We start from the raw sequence: 12039 nt of genomic DNA on the forward strand, positions 1-12039 counted from the left end.
CAGATCCCTTTCCTATTCCCAGGTTACCTCATTACATTCTCACAATGCTCTATTGTATATAGAGAGCCATCCCTAAGTTCTAAGTAGCTTGTGTTAAATTTAACTAAACTTGGCCTGAAGATGCCTCCGTACCTTGAGTATTTACATAACAAACTGCACCTAACTTAGTATGTAAACAGAATGAAAGCCTAATTTAGGAGTATGTATTTTTTGTGACAAGTAGCTGTGTCTCAGCCAATAACAGACGCTGAGGTTCAGCCAATCACGGGCAGTCAACTCATCACACCACATCCAAATACGGCCAACGCTGAGCTGTAACCAGTGAAGCTGTTGCTGTGCCTCACTTCCGTTTCCTGGTTCTGAGGGGGCTCGATTTGCGAATAGTTCTTGGCTCAACTAAACTTTGTTAAATTTAATTTGCTGAAATTTTTTTTTCATGCCTGGAAGTGTGTGTAAAGTGCCTCTGTAGGTAGGCAGCAGAGCTAAGAATGGAAGTCAGGATTGCTGGACTCCACAGCCCATAGGAAATGTGTCCCTTCTTCATAGAGAAGCCTGAGACTTCTCATTGAGATTGTTCTCTTTAGCTGTGTAATGGGCTTGCCACAGATGCCCTCTTAACTCATGCCCAGGTGCCCCCTTTTGGCTCTCTGCTAGCTGCCCCTGTTCCCTGGCTGAGTTAGACAGGAAACTCCCTTGGACCACATGTAGAAGGATCGAAGAAGTGGAAAAATAAAGTAAGTAACAGTGACTTCTGATGGGTGTGAAGAATGCAGCTGCAAAGCTGCAGAGATGGTCATGCTGGGGCTGGCAGGAAGCTGGGGCTCCACAAGGAACACACTGGTCAGTCTCAGGAGCAGCCTCAGCCAGGTGGCCTCCTCCCCAGCGATTTCTTTCCACGACCCCCTGTGGAGCCAGTGAAATGAATGCCAATACAACTGCTGCCCAGGTACACGCAGGCCTCCGGGGGGCTGGGGCTGCAGGTAGCTTGTTTAACACAAGCTAACAGCAGGATGTGGTGGATGCCATGGTGTGCTGCCCACCTCCCCTGGAGGACCAAGGCACTGTCTCCCTTAGTTGACAGGCTGTTGCATCCCTCCCTGGGGGTTGCTCTCAGCTGCAGGGTACTGCCCCACCCCACATCACATCCTCTCGCTGGAGGCACAAAGCCTCGGCCCATAGATTCATTTGGGACAACCTTGAAGAACTCTCTCAGCTCCAGAGCTCCCCATGACCTCTGCTGAGGCCTCTGTCCCTCTGCTCTGTCCTGCTTTCTTTCCTCAAGTACTCCTCAGTGAACCCTTGCATGCTAATCCCACAGTCTCGGCCAGCTTCCCAGGAGCTGCACCTAAGACCAGGGAGAACTCTGGCCTGGAAGACTGAAAAACTTTGTTCTGTACACTGTTTTGTTACTAACTTGTTGTGTGACCTCAGGCAAGTCCCAGCTTCTCTCTGGGCCTTCAACTGCAAAATGAGGCGATTCAACCTGAAAGTTCCTTTCAACCGGGACTGTCCTTGAGTTGGGCTGAAACAGGAGCTCAAGGCAAGTCCACAATATCTGTTCTCTCATGAGTAGGGACTAGGCATTGCTGCTTGCCTGTGACGATCTCAGGTAATTCAGTGTAATTGTTGTTAGTGTCCCTTTTGCTCTCAACACTGTCTTGGTTTGGATGACTCTTTTTTTTTTGGTTATCCTACTGAAGATACCTGGGACATGAGGAGGGAGATGCAGCCAGGAGGAGAAAGCACAGAGTGAATTCAGAGGGTCCAGAGTGCTGTGCCTGTGTCTTCTGCACCCTCTCCCTGGCCCTGTGGCACCAGATAAGCTCCAGTCCTGCAGATTAAGCATCTCTGCCTGACTCCTCTGTGGCCCTTTTGTTCCCCGGGGTCTGCAGATGGAGGGCACACAGTACAGCCAGCCTTTATGGGGGCAGCAAAGAGTTAAAGCAGCTCCCTGAGCGCCAGACAACAGCCTCATCAGCAGGCCCTGATTCTGATTAAACAGCTGTGTGGAGAGGTATAGAATATATGTGTGAGTGAGCCAGTGTGTGAGGGTGAGCAGGGTGGGGGAGACTGTTTGTAACTAAACATGTCTGAGAATCCATGTGGCATGTGTGAGTATGGCTGAGCTAGTGCACAGAGGCACATAGGTACCTCTGTGTGCATTTGTATAAATGTGGGAACATGTGCACGTAAAAGCGTGTGTTTGAAAAGTAAGTATATATGTATGTGTAGGACTGAGAATGCAAGGATGTGTATCTGCAGATGAGTATATGGCCTATGTGAGTATGTGAAGCATTTTGAAAATCAACAAGTATTTCAAAATAATAGTCATGATTTAAATGTGTAGTATGGGCACAAGTGGGTGGCTGTGCATTCATGTGCAAAGGTCTTTGTGGATGAGAAGAGCTGGGAGGGGAGGTCATGTATGTGGGCATCCAGGGCAACGATCTCATTCTCCAGGTAACGAAACTGGGGTTCATAGACGCGACCCATTCAAGGTCACAAGATTACTTGTGAGACGGAGTGGATTATTCTAGTTCCTCACTCCTTCCTGCCATGTGACTTGCAGAACAGGAGAGTGAGCAGAGTCTGTTTTCCTGCCCCATCATTGTTGGCCTTGACCATGGGACTCGTTTTGACCAATGGGATGTGAGTTAAGTGACGGGTTGCCAGCTAAAATCTAAGATCTTAAGGGGCACTTGCACTTCTATCAATACCTTGAAAATTTGCTGCGGGGAAAGATGTAGCTCCCAGAAATATGAGAGATCTGTAGAATTCCCTCAATGCAATGTCTAGAATGCAATGTCTAGAGTCAGCCTAGAGTCAAACCCAGCTGAGCCTGAAGCGTGAAGCAGAGCTGCCACCAGCATTTACCTGCCAAATCACAGTTGATCTGCATTTCTGTGAGCATGATAATCTATATTTTTTGTAAGCCACCAAGAATTTGAAGTGGTCTGTGATGGAAACAGCTAGCTAATACATCTGGTATGACTGGAGCTTAGGATGTAGGCCCTATACCTGGGTTTCTAGCTTCTCTGGGGTCACCTGAGCAACTAGGTTCCATCCCAGAAATGGTGGTTTAATTGGTCTGGGTGCTGGGCTGTGCTTTAGACATTCTAAAAGATCTCCAGGTGAATTTGAACGTGCAGACAAGTTTTTGGACCCCTGCCCTACACTATAGAGATGGGATAACAGAGGTATAAGCACAGGCTTGACGAAGCTTTAAACACCAAGCCAAAGAGCTTGGACTTCATTCTGAGAGTGACGTGGAAACAGCGAAGGGTTTTAAGGAGGATGAGGACATGTTTATATTCATGTTTTAAAAGGATCACCCAGGCAGTTCCAGGGCATTCTGGAAGCCAGGCCTTTATCTGGCTGGGCTGCAGGGTCTCCTACTAACTTCTGCCTGACAAGGTATGGGATGTAGACTTGTACCTGGACACCCTTTCTGGATCAGGACCTGTTTCCCAAGTGCTCAGTACACACTCAGGTGGCCCCGCAGCTGCTAATAACTGTCTTAAAAGAGGAGCAAGAAAACAATCTGCAACTTTTTCCAGAAATCCCATGGCTGCTACTGGAATTCAGGCCTCACCACTTCTTACTTGGAATATTACATCCCCTCCACTGGCCCTGTCTGCTCCCCTTCCACCCCTCCTTCCTCCATGTGAAGCCCAGCTGGTACTGTTTCTGCCCTACTGGAGAGGCAGCCCTGGCTCCTATTCCTATGGGATAGTTTCACACCCTTTCCCAGGGAGTCAAGGCCCCTCCTACTGCAGCCCTGATCTTTCTAGCTTCATCTTCCATTGCAACCTTCCAGGGGCCTTGCATGAACTAAACACATCTGCAATTGTCTTCTTCTATGCTTTTGAACACACCAATCTGTGCCAGGAATGCTCTCCTCTGATCCCTCCACCTGTCACAGTCATGGCTAACTTTACGGCCTACTTAGGGGCCTCATTCTCTAGGAAATAAATATTCCTAGACTCCCACAACCTCAGACAGAATGACTGCCTCCTTCCTCAGAGCACTAAAGCCTGTCCTTTGTCCCCTCTCATTTTCCATGCAGGCAATTGATATCCACATCTCCCTGCACCTTTCTGAGCCCCTGCAACCTGGGATACTTGCCCTCCCATCTCCTCCAGCACTCTGCCCCTAGCAGTGCCAGGCAGGAAGGAGCTGCCAGTTACATGTTTGCTGAGTTGGCCTGAATTTCTTGCCCCATATCTGGGCTGAAGGGATAGCAAAGGCAGTGGGGCTGGCTCCACGCCCTGGAGAGATCCTCCCACCAGCCTCCCCCGTCCTCTCTCTCTCTGCCAGATTCTCAGGGATGCTCAGCCTTTGAGGGTTTGAGACAAATGCATCTCCTGGAATGTTTCTGCCCTCCCTTATCAGAGCAAGGGCTGGGCCATTGACAGTTCTGTAGTCCACAGGCCAAAGTGTCCTAGAAGGTCACAGGCTTTATCTTGTTTATGTCTGTGACTTTTCCTGAGGTTCCTCACTTCTTGACAGTGTCACGGAGCAGGCCTGCTGCCTGGGATGTGTCTGGAAAGTGGCCCACTCCTTCAGGGCCAGGGAAGAGGACCTAGTCATTGATGCTGGTGGGGCATTCCAGGACAATCTGTAGAAGAACTTGGTTTCTTCTTTAACCGCCTGTGATGACTAGCTTCTGAATTTTTAAAATATTTGGTGGGGATAGGAGGGGAAGGGAACAATAGGAAAAGAAAGGGAACCAAGAACTATGAATCCCTGTAGTATGCCCAACAGTAAAGAAAAATAGTAAGTGCAAAGGCCCTGAGGTAGAAACATGCTTAGTGTGTTCTAGGAATGCAAAATGGCCAGTGTGGCTGGAGTGGGTAGGGCAAGAGGAAAAGTGTTAGCAGTTGAGGTTAAAAAGGAAGAGGAAGGCAGTTCATGTAAAGCCATGGTAGGGACTGTGGCTTTTGAGTGAGCAATTCCATGACTCTATTGAGTTTCCTAAAGGATCATCCTGACTGCTTTGGGAATCACAGTTTCCCCCTTCCTCCATAGCGAAGTCCTTTCTTCTGTCTTGTTTCCACCAGTTCTCTAGCATCTAGGATGGTGCCTCTCACAGAGTTAGCACTCAATAATTATTTCCCGAATGTGTTGGCCAGAATTCTGTCTCAAGCTTTTTCTTAGATTCATGATGAGTGTTGAAGGCATTATGACTCTCACCCAGAGGGACACCATGTCTAGGAGCTTCTTCTCATGTGGGCCCTGTTCTCCAGATGTCTGATGGGTAAGAAATTGGCATACAGTATCTTGCAGCTGGCAAAAGCACAGCTGGGTGCAATGCTGTGCACATCTGCTACCCATATGTCTAACCATGGACTTGACAGTCAGCCAGATATCTGTGAACATACTGTAGACAAGCAGGAGAAATGGGAAGTCCTAAGTACTAGCAACAGATGGTGACTACAGGTGGCCTTCAGGATAGCCTGTGGCCATTTTCCAGAGTGACCTTGGTCAACAGGCAGAGTTTCAAGCCCATGGCACCTTAATTCCCCCAAACTCAAACTCAAGTTTATATGGTTAGGAGGATCCTGGGTGACTCCTTTCCTCAGCCTCAATTTCCTCATCTGTAAAATAGGAGATACCTGAACTGGAACAATTAAAATCAGTGGGCTGGAGAGTCTCATTGCACAATTGGCTATATTTATGGTCTTGGAAGGGTCTTTTTTTTTTTCTCTGTGTCTCAGTTCTACACAAAATAAAAATAATTGCAGTAACAGCTCTTGGTCTCCCTAGGCAAAAGGGGGGAAAGTGTCCCTCCCTCAGACACTCTGCCTGGAAACAGACTGTGCCTTGCACTTTAGTGGTTTGGGGAAAAAAAAAAACTGACTTATTTTTGGTTTTCTTTTTTGTATCTTTCACACTGTACTTATGAGGAGACCACTTTCTTAAATGAAAATGGAGACTCAGGCGCAATTAATATGTACCATAATTTTAAAATGCAACATTATTGAAGCTATTTTTCTCTCCAACTGCTATTCAATTATAGGCATGGGTGAATTTGCAGGGACCTATTTTAAGCCTTGGAGTCTCCAGTACATTTTAGGGATGTTCTTTAAAAGACATGGCAACATGCAAAAATCCCAGATGTTTGCTCAATGCTCTGAGTGTCTTTGAGCTGAGTGGGGAAAGAAAATGTCAATCAGGCCTGTTTGGGAAAGAGAAATTTAGGTTGGAATGCCTCACATAGCTCTGTATCAACAGTCCCAGAAAGAAAGGTGTTTCCTTTCCAGGAAAGGAGACTTGAAATCCAAAGATTCCGCAGGGAGGAGACCATCTGGGGAGTAAGAGGAAGGAATTGAAGGCTGGGAGGCCTTTTACCTCAAATCTGCCGTGATTGGGGTTTCCTTTAGTCATCTCACGTAATCCTCACATAAACCCTTGACAGATGGTATCATCCCTGCTTTGCAGATAAGGAAATTGAGACTCAAAGAGGACCCCCATGGAGGAAGTAATGAAGCTTGAATTTGGACCCAAGATCATGTCCCTTTCACTTCCTCAGCCTGCCCAGGAAGTTTATAGCGTGCTCATGCCACTAACCCTGGAGCTGGATACATGCTCAATTGGCTTGAAGACCTTGGGTAAACTACTTACCCTTTATGTTCCTCAGTTTCTTCCTCTAAACTGGGGCTTGTAACTGTAGCTACTTCACAGGGCTGTTGCAAGGGTTAAAAGAGTTAATGCCCCTAGGGTATTAGGTAGGTGCCTGCTTGGCACATGGTAGGAGCTGCAATAAATTGTCTCTTCTTTTGATTACCCTGACACAAGCTGGAGTTGTCAGCTCTAGAATACGGAGAAGGGGCGGAATTATCCTCATCAACTTCTCTGTGCTCTTCTCATGGTTCCACCATCCAAGCTCCCTAAGATCCTTCAAAGTCTTCTTTTAAGTGCCTTCAAAGTCTTCTTTTCTGCTGCATCTTCCTTGATTCCACTCCCCTCCTTTACAGCTTGGGGTATATGACCTGCCTCCCTCCTCTTCACTTGTCCCCTGTATCATTCAAATATTGAGCATAAGCTTGGAACATCATTGTGGATTCATTCACCAAACTTGCCACTTAACATCTATATATACTGTGAGCAAGTTTCTCAAGATTTCAAAGACTTAGTTTCTCCATCTGTAAAATGGAAATAATAGTATTATATCTTTTTTTTTTTTTTTTTTTGAGATGGAGTCTCACTCTGTCACCCAGGCTGGAGTGCAGTGGTGCCATGTCAGCTCATTGCAACCTCCACCTCCTGTGTTCAAGCGATTCTCCTGCCTCAGCCTCCTGATAGCTGGGACTACAGGCGCGTGCCACCATGCCCGGCTAATTTTTTTTATTTTTAGTAGAGACGGAGTTTCACCATGTTAGCCAGGATGGTCTTGATCTCCTGACCTCGTGATCTGCCTGCCTCAGCCTCCCAAAGTGCTGGGATTACAGGCGTGAGCCACTGCGCCCGGCCAATAGTATTATGTCTTTTAGAGGACTGCTGTGATAATTAAATGTTATTAACATATTGAAAAGTCTTAGATGATTGTTTGTTCAATTTTAGTTATTATTATCAATGCCTAAAATGCTAAATTTGATTTCCTTTTCTAATTTCTGCCCATCATTTAAGAGCCAGCTAAAATTCTACATTTCATTTCTATCCCTCATGCAACCTTCCCAGAATTAATCTTCTTTCTCCCATAAATCCCTTGTGGCAATACCTATCAGAGACTGCTGGGCCTTTTGGACTAGTATCTGTGTGCCTTTCTACTTCTTGGAGGAGTACAGACAGACCCCCTTTTGTCCATTTGTAAGTCAAAGGCTGGCTTTTCCTGTGGTGCCTGAGTCAAATCAGAGGTGATTGCTTTGTATTTCATGGGTACAGTGGTCCTGGATCTTCGGTCCCAAATAGATGTAACTTTAGTGGAGAGGGATATCAGAGATGATTGAACCAATCTCTCCATTGTACTGAGGAGGCCATGGAGGTCCAGAAACAAAAACAATTTCCCCAAAATTACAAAAGCACAGGGAATCAGCAGGTCTTAAAGAGCACAGGATTTGGACTCAGAGAAGAAATCCTCAAATTTAAGCTACCCTACTAACCAGTTATGACTTTGGGCAAATCACTTAAGCTCTCTGGACCTTGGCTTCTACTTCTGTTGAATGAGTATAAGAATACATGTCTTGCAGACTGTTATATTTAATGAGCTGACATAGAGATTTTATGGCACAGAGTGGGATAACCATTGTTATTACTCCATAGGGTTGTGGTATAGCAGATGAGATAATTTCCTTCCACTGTTCCAAGCTAACTTGCTTTTCCCTGAACAATTGGCTTCCAGTAATGCCTTTGAGGGGGCACTGAGAGCCAACCTCCACCCAGAGCCCTGGTGATCATCCAGCACTTGAAACCCAAATCTAAGCATCAGCCCTGTGGGTTACAGCGTGTCATACAAAGACCATGCTGGCCCCTTCAGCAATGTTGTCTCTACACTCATCTGATTTGGGTCTCGTCTTTTTCACAGAAAGGATGGGATGCTTCTGTCTAACATATTTAATATTTTAAAAAACAAACAAAGAAATGTGTTTCCCTAGATATTCCATTAGTGCTGATAACAGCCACCATACCACACCCACAGTGGAGGCCAGGACAGATTCTCTCTTGGAAGAGATATGTTTCTAAGCTCCTTTATTGTTAGTGCTTGGCTGGAAAATTAAGTGGGTCTGGCTTAAGGAAAATTTCTATGCTCAGGTTCCTTTTCTTTTCCTGGGTGTGAGCACCTCCTCACTCACTACTTTCCCTGTCACCAAGGCCCATGCTGGGGAAGAGGTGCTGATCACAGGCAGGTCTGTTTGAGCAGCCTGGCATCCTTCCCTTAGCAAAGGCAGAAGAGGCCATCTAAGTTGGCAGGGCCTAGGCACCCCAGAGTTGAAATGTCCACTCAAATGTCTCTGGCAAGTTGCAGAACTTATATTTCATTCCTCCTAATCTGGGAGATGCCAAGAGAGAAATCTGGATTTGCTTTCAAACCCTTGAGCCCGTATGATATTTGTGAAAAATAAGTATTTTCAGTGAACATTTCTGAGGGGCAGCCATAAGTGAGGATCTACTAGACATAATTCATTTATTCCACAGAAGGGCCAGGCCTTCAGCCGAGCGTGTATTCATGCTCAGAAATTAATTTGTGACTGTGTCAGTAAGAAGTTTTTCATTGTGAGCAGCAAAATTAACTCTGGCTGATGTAAGTATAAGGGAATTTATTGGAAGGATAACAGGAGCTTAATGAATCATTGGAAAAGTGGGAGAACCAGGCTTGGAAGTGGGCTGGAACCAAATAATGCAGAATGAGGAGCTACAGGTATATTTTTATAGCAGGAGTAGTCAGATCATGGAGCTGTGGGAATAAATGAACTCTGACCACCTCTTTGTATTATTCATCTTTGTATTATTTGCTCAGAAATCAGACTCCTGAGAGAGAGCACCAGCTGGCCCCTGGTTCTGGCAGATAAGCCCTCAGTGACCCCTTTGACTTCTGCGGTGGGAGAGCAGGTATCTGGATTTACCATTCAACCAAGATTGCAAATAACAGGGGAAAATTAATTTCTCCAAAAAAATTGAGATCTGGTTGAAACGGAAAATAAAAGCTTTGCAGACAAAAAAAAATCCTCTATCTCTGTTTCCATAATTTAGAACAGATGTGTGAGTGTGTGTGTGTGTGTGTTTGAATACTCAATCATTCCATGAACATTTCTGAACATCTCTATGACAGGCCTGTGCTAACTAGTGGGGATACAATGGTTAAAAAAACTGTGTAGTGGGGTAGAGAGACCCCCCAATAGATACTTACAACACACTATGGCAACGTACCGTGTACACAGTGCTGTGGGGACACACCCCTCCTCTTCCTGATGTGGTCCAGCAAGATCTCCCCAAGGAAGTAACACAAGCCAAAACTTTAAGCTCTAAAAAAATGGAAATAGAAATGGATCGTTTGCAATGTTAAGTATTCATATATCTTTCCATTCATTCATAAATTCATTCAGCAAACACTCATTAACTATCCTAGAGTGTACGAAGCTTTGGGTTTAGTTGGGTTGAAAAAAATAACTGTTAATACCATTGACATAAAAGACAGTCATTGGGTATGGTAGCTCATGCTGGTAATCCTAGCACTTTGGGAGGCTGAGGTGAGAGGATCATTTGAGCCCAGGAATTCGAGGCTGTAGTGAGCAATCTTTGTGTCACTATACTCTGGCCTGGGCAGTAGCGAGACCCTTTCTCTTAAAAAAAAAAAAAAAATGAAAAAAGAACCATAAGTAAGAGGTGACAGAGGCTTTTCCTGAGACATTCCCTCCTGATTCATGTATTTCTCTTTTGCTAAGGTCAGATTCCACTCCAACCGTAGCTCCTGTTACCGACTCAGGAGCAAACAAACCAGCCCAGAAGTCACAGGTATTCCTTTTGTATCCTGTAACCAGCTGGACTTTGGAGTACCTCGTCCTTCTATAAAACTGCCCCCTCCTCTCATCTTGCCCCAGGGCCAGAGTGAGGCCTGTTGAAGCACAGTGAGGGGATGGAGAAGAGGAATTGGGGCCCTGCGTTTCCCTGTCTTCCTGTTTTCCTAGTCTCAGCACAAATGGCCTCAGCAGTGCACCCAGTTCGGGGCCTGCTGGATGAATTCGGAAGACCAGACCTCTCACCCAAGCTCTGGTTGTCATCACAGCATGTGGCTCTGGAGGGGCCGCTCCCTCTCTAAGTCCTTCTTCCCCATCTAAGGAATGGAAGGTCAGCCCCCAACGGATTGCTATGTGCCTTCCAGTTCTTGGATCCCTTTGGCCCTGCCTTCTTCTCCCTCATGTTTTCCTGGGCTGAGTCTTCATCTCAGATACTGCTACTCTCTCCACCTCCCTAGGGATCTGATCTAGGTCTCCCTGAGATCACTGAATCTCATGTCTTAGCCTCAGATCCTCAGCATTAGCAATGTCCTGTGAGGCCCAGGCTTCCCTATGGCTTCACTGAAGGAGCAGAATCAGGGAATGGGATCTCCCAGCCCTGCCTCACTCTACACAAATGTGTCTTTTCTCCACCAGCAGCAAAAACTTTTAGAAAACTTCTAAAGAGGTAGCTTCCAGGACAGGAAGAAGTGATACAAGGCAGAGGAAGGCCTGCGGAGACGGAGCCTCATTCTCTTCTCCCTGGCCCTGTGAAAACTCCTAAGAGCATTTGGCCCCATGGGGGATTTCTGAAAGAACCTGGCGCAACCACAGCTTGGCAGAAACCCTCCCCTCTCTGTGCTCTCTTCCTGTGTTGTGACAGATGCTGCTCTGATATCCTTGGTACCCAGCTCCCAAAGAAGAAAACAGATCACCCATCACTGGGTAATTATAGAGCAACTGAAAGGCCACTTAGCTACTGTGTGATAAGCAATAGACTATTTTAATAATAACCAATTACCATACATTATAGTATATCATTTGGCATTTGATGATCTACTGGGGTCTCACCTGTTCCTTCCTTTATGGAGCATTTTGTGGCTGTTCACACTTTCCCCAACAGCAGTTGTGTCACTTTCTAATTGAAGCACTATTTTTAGGAAAGAGTTAGGAAAAGTTTGTAGAGGTGGTGCAAATTATATCATGCCAAGTAGAAGGATACATTCTGCCAAGTGTCTTCTCTGACAGCTCTGCCATTATGCTGTGCTCAGGAGGATAGAGAGTGAGATTTGTTTCATGATCTGCATTAGCCTTTCGACATTAAGGGAAGTGTAAACCTGGAGATCTGTTGTCCAGGCAGACATGTGAGCAATCCAAACAGACACCGCTCTCTGCTGCTGACCATTCCTTCCTGGCTGAGCTGCATTCTCACTGCCTGGTGAGCAGGAAGTCTTGAGGCCTAGCAGCCCACTCCAAGGTCTGCCATGGATACCAGAGCAGGCCCTGTCCAAGCCACAGAGGTTCTTCAAGGGGCCAGGGAAGATGACCTTCTAATCGCTAAGATCTGCTCAGCCCATTCCCCTAGCCTGGGCTCCCCTCTTTACAT

General features: G+C 46.2%; 1 long non-coding RNA gene across 1 annotated transcript in view; it reads right to left on the bottom strand.

The window, feature by feature from the left end:
• LOC129008210 (uncharacterized) overlaps nt 1-12039 on the bottom strand; it is a 52909-nt gene that overhangs the window by 8243 nt on the left and 32627 nt on the right. Inside the window, exon 2 of the long non-coding RNA XR_010127733.1 lies at nt 9868-9962. This is a non-coding gene — a long non-coding RNA (uncharacterized LOC129008210). The remainder of the gene's footprint in view (nt 1-9867; nt 9963-12039) is intronic.

Source organism: Pongo pygmaeus, chromosome 9 (genome assembly GCF_028885625.2).
Source record: "Pongo pygmaeus isolate AG05252 chromosome 9, NHGRI_mPonPyg2-v2.0_pri, whole genome shotgun sequence".
Classification (NCBI taxonomy): Eukaryota; Metazoa; Chordata; class Mammalia; order Primates; family Hominidae; genus Pongo; species Pongo pygmaeus.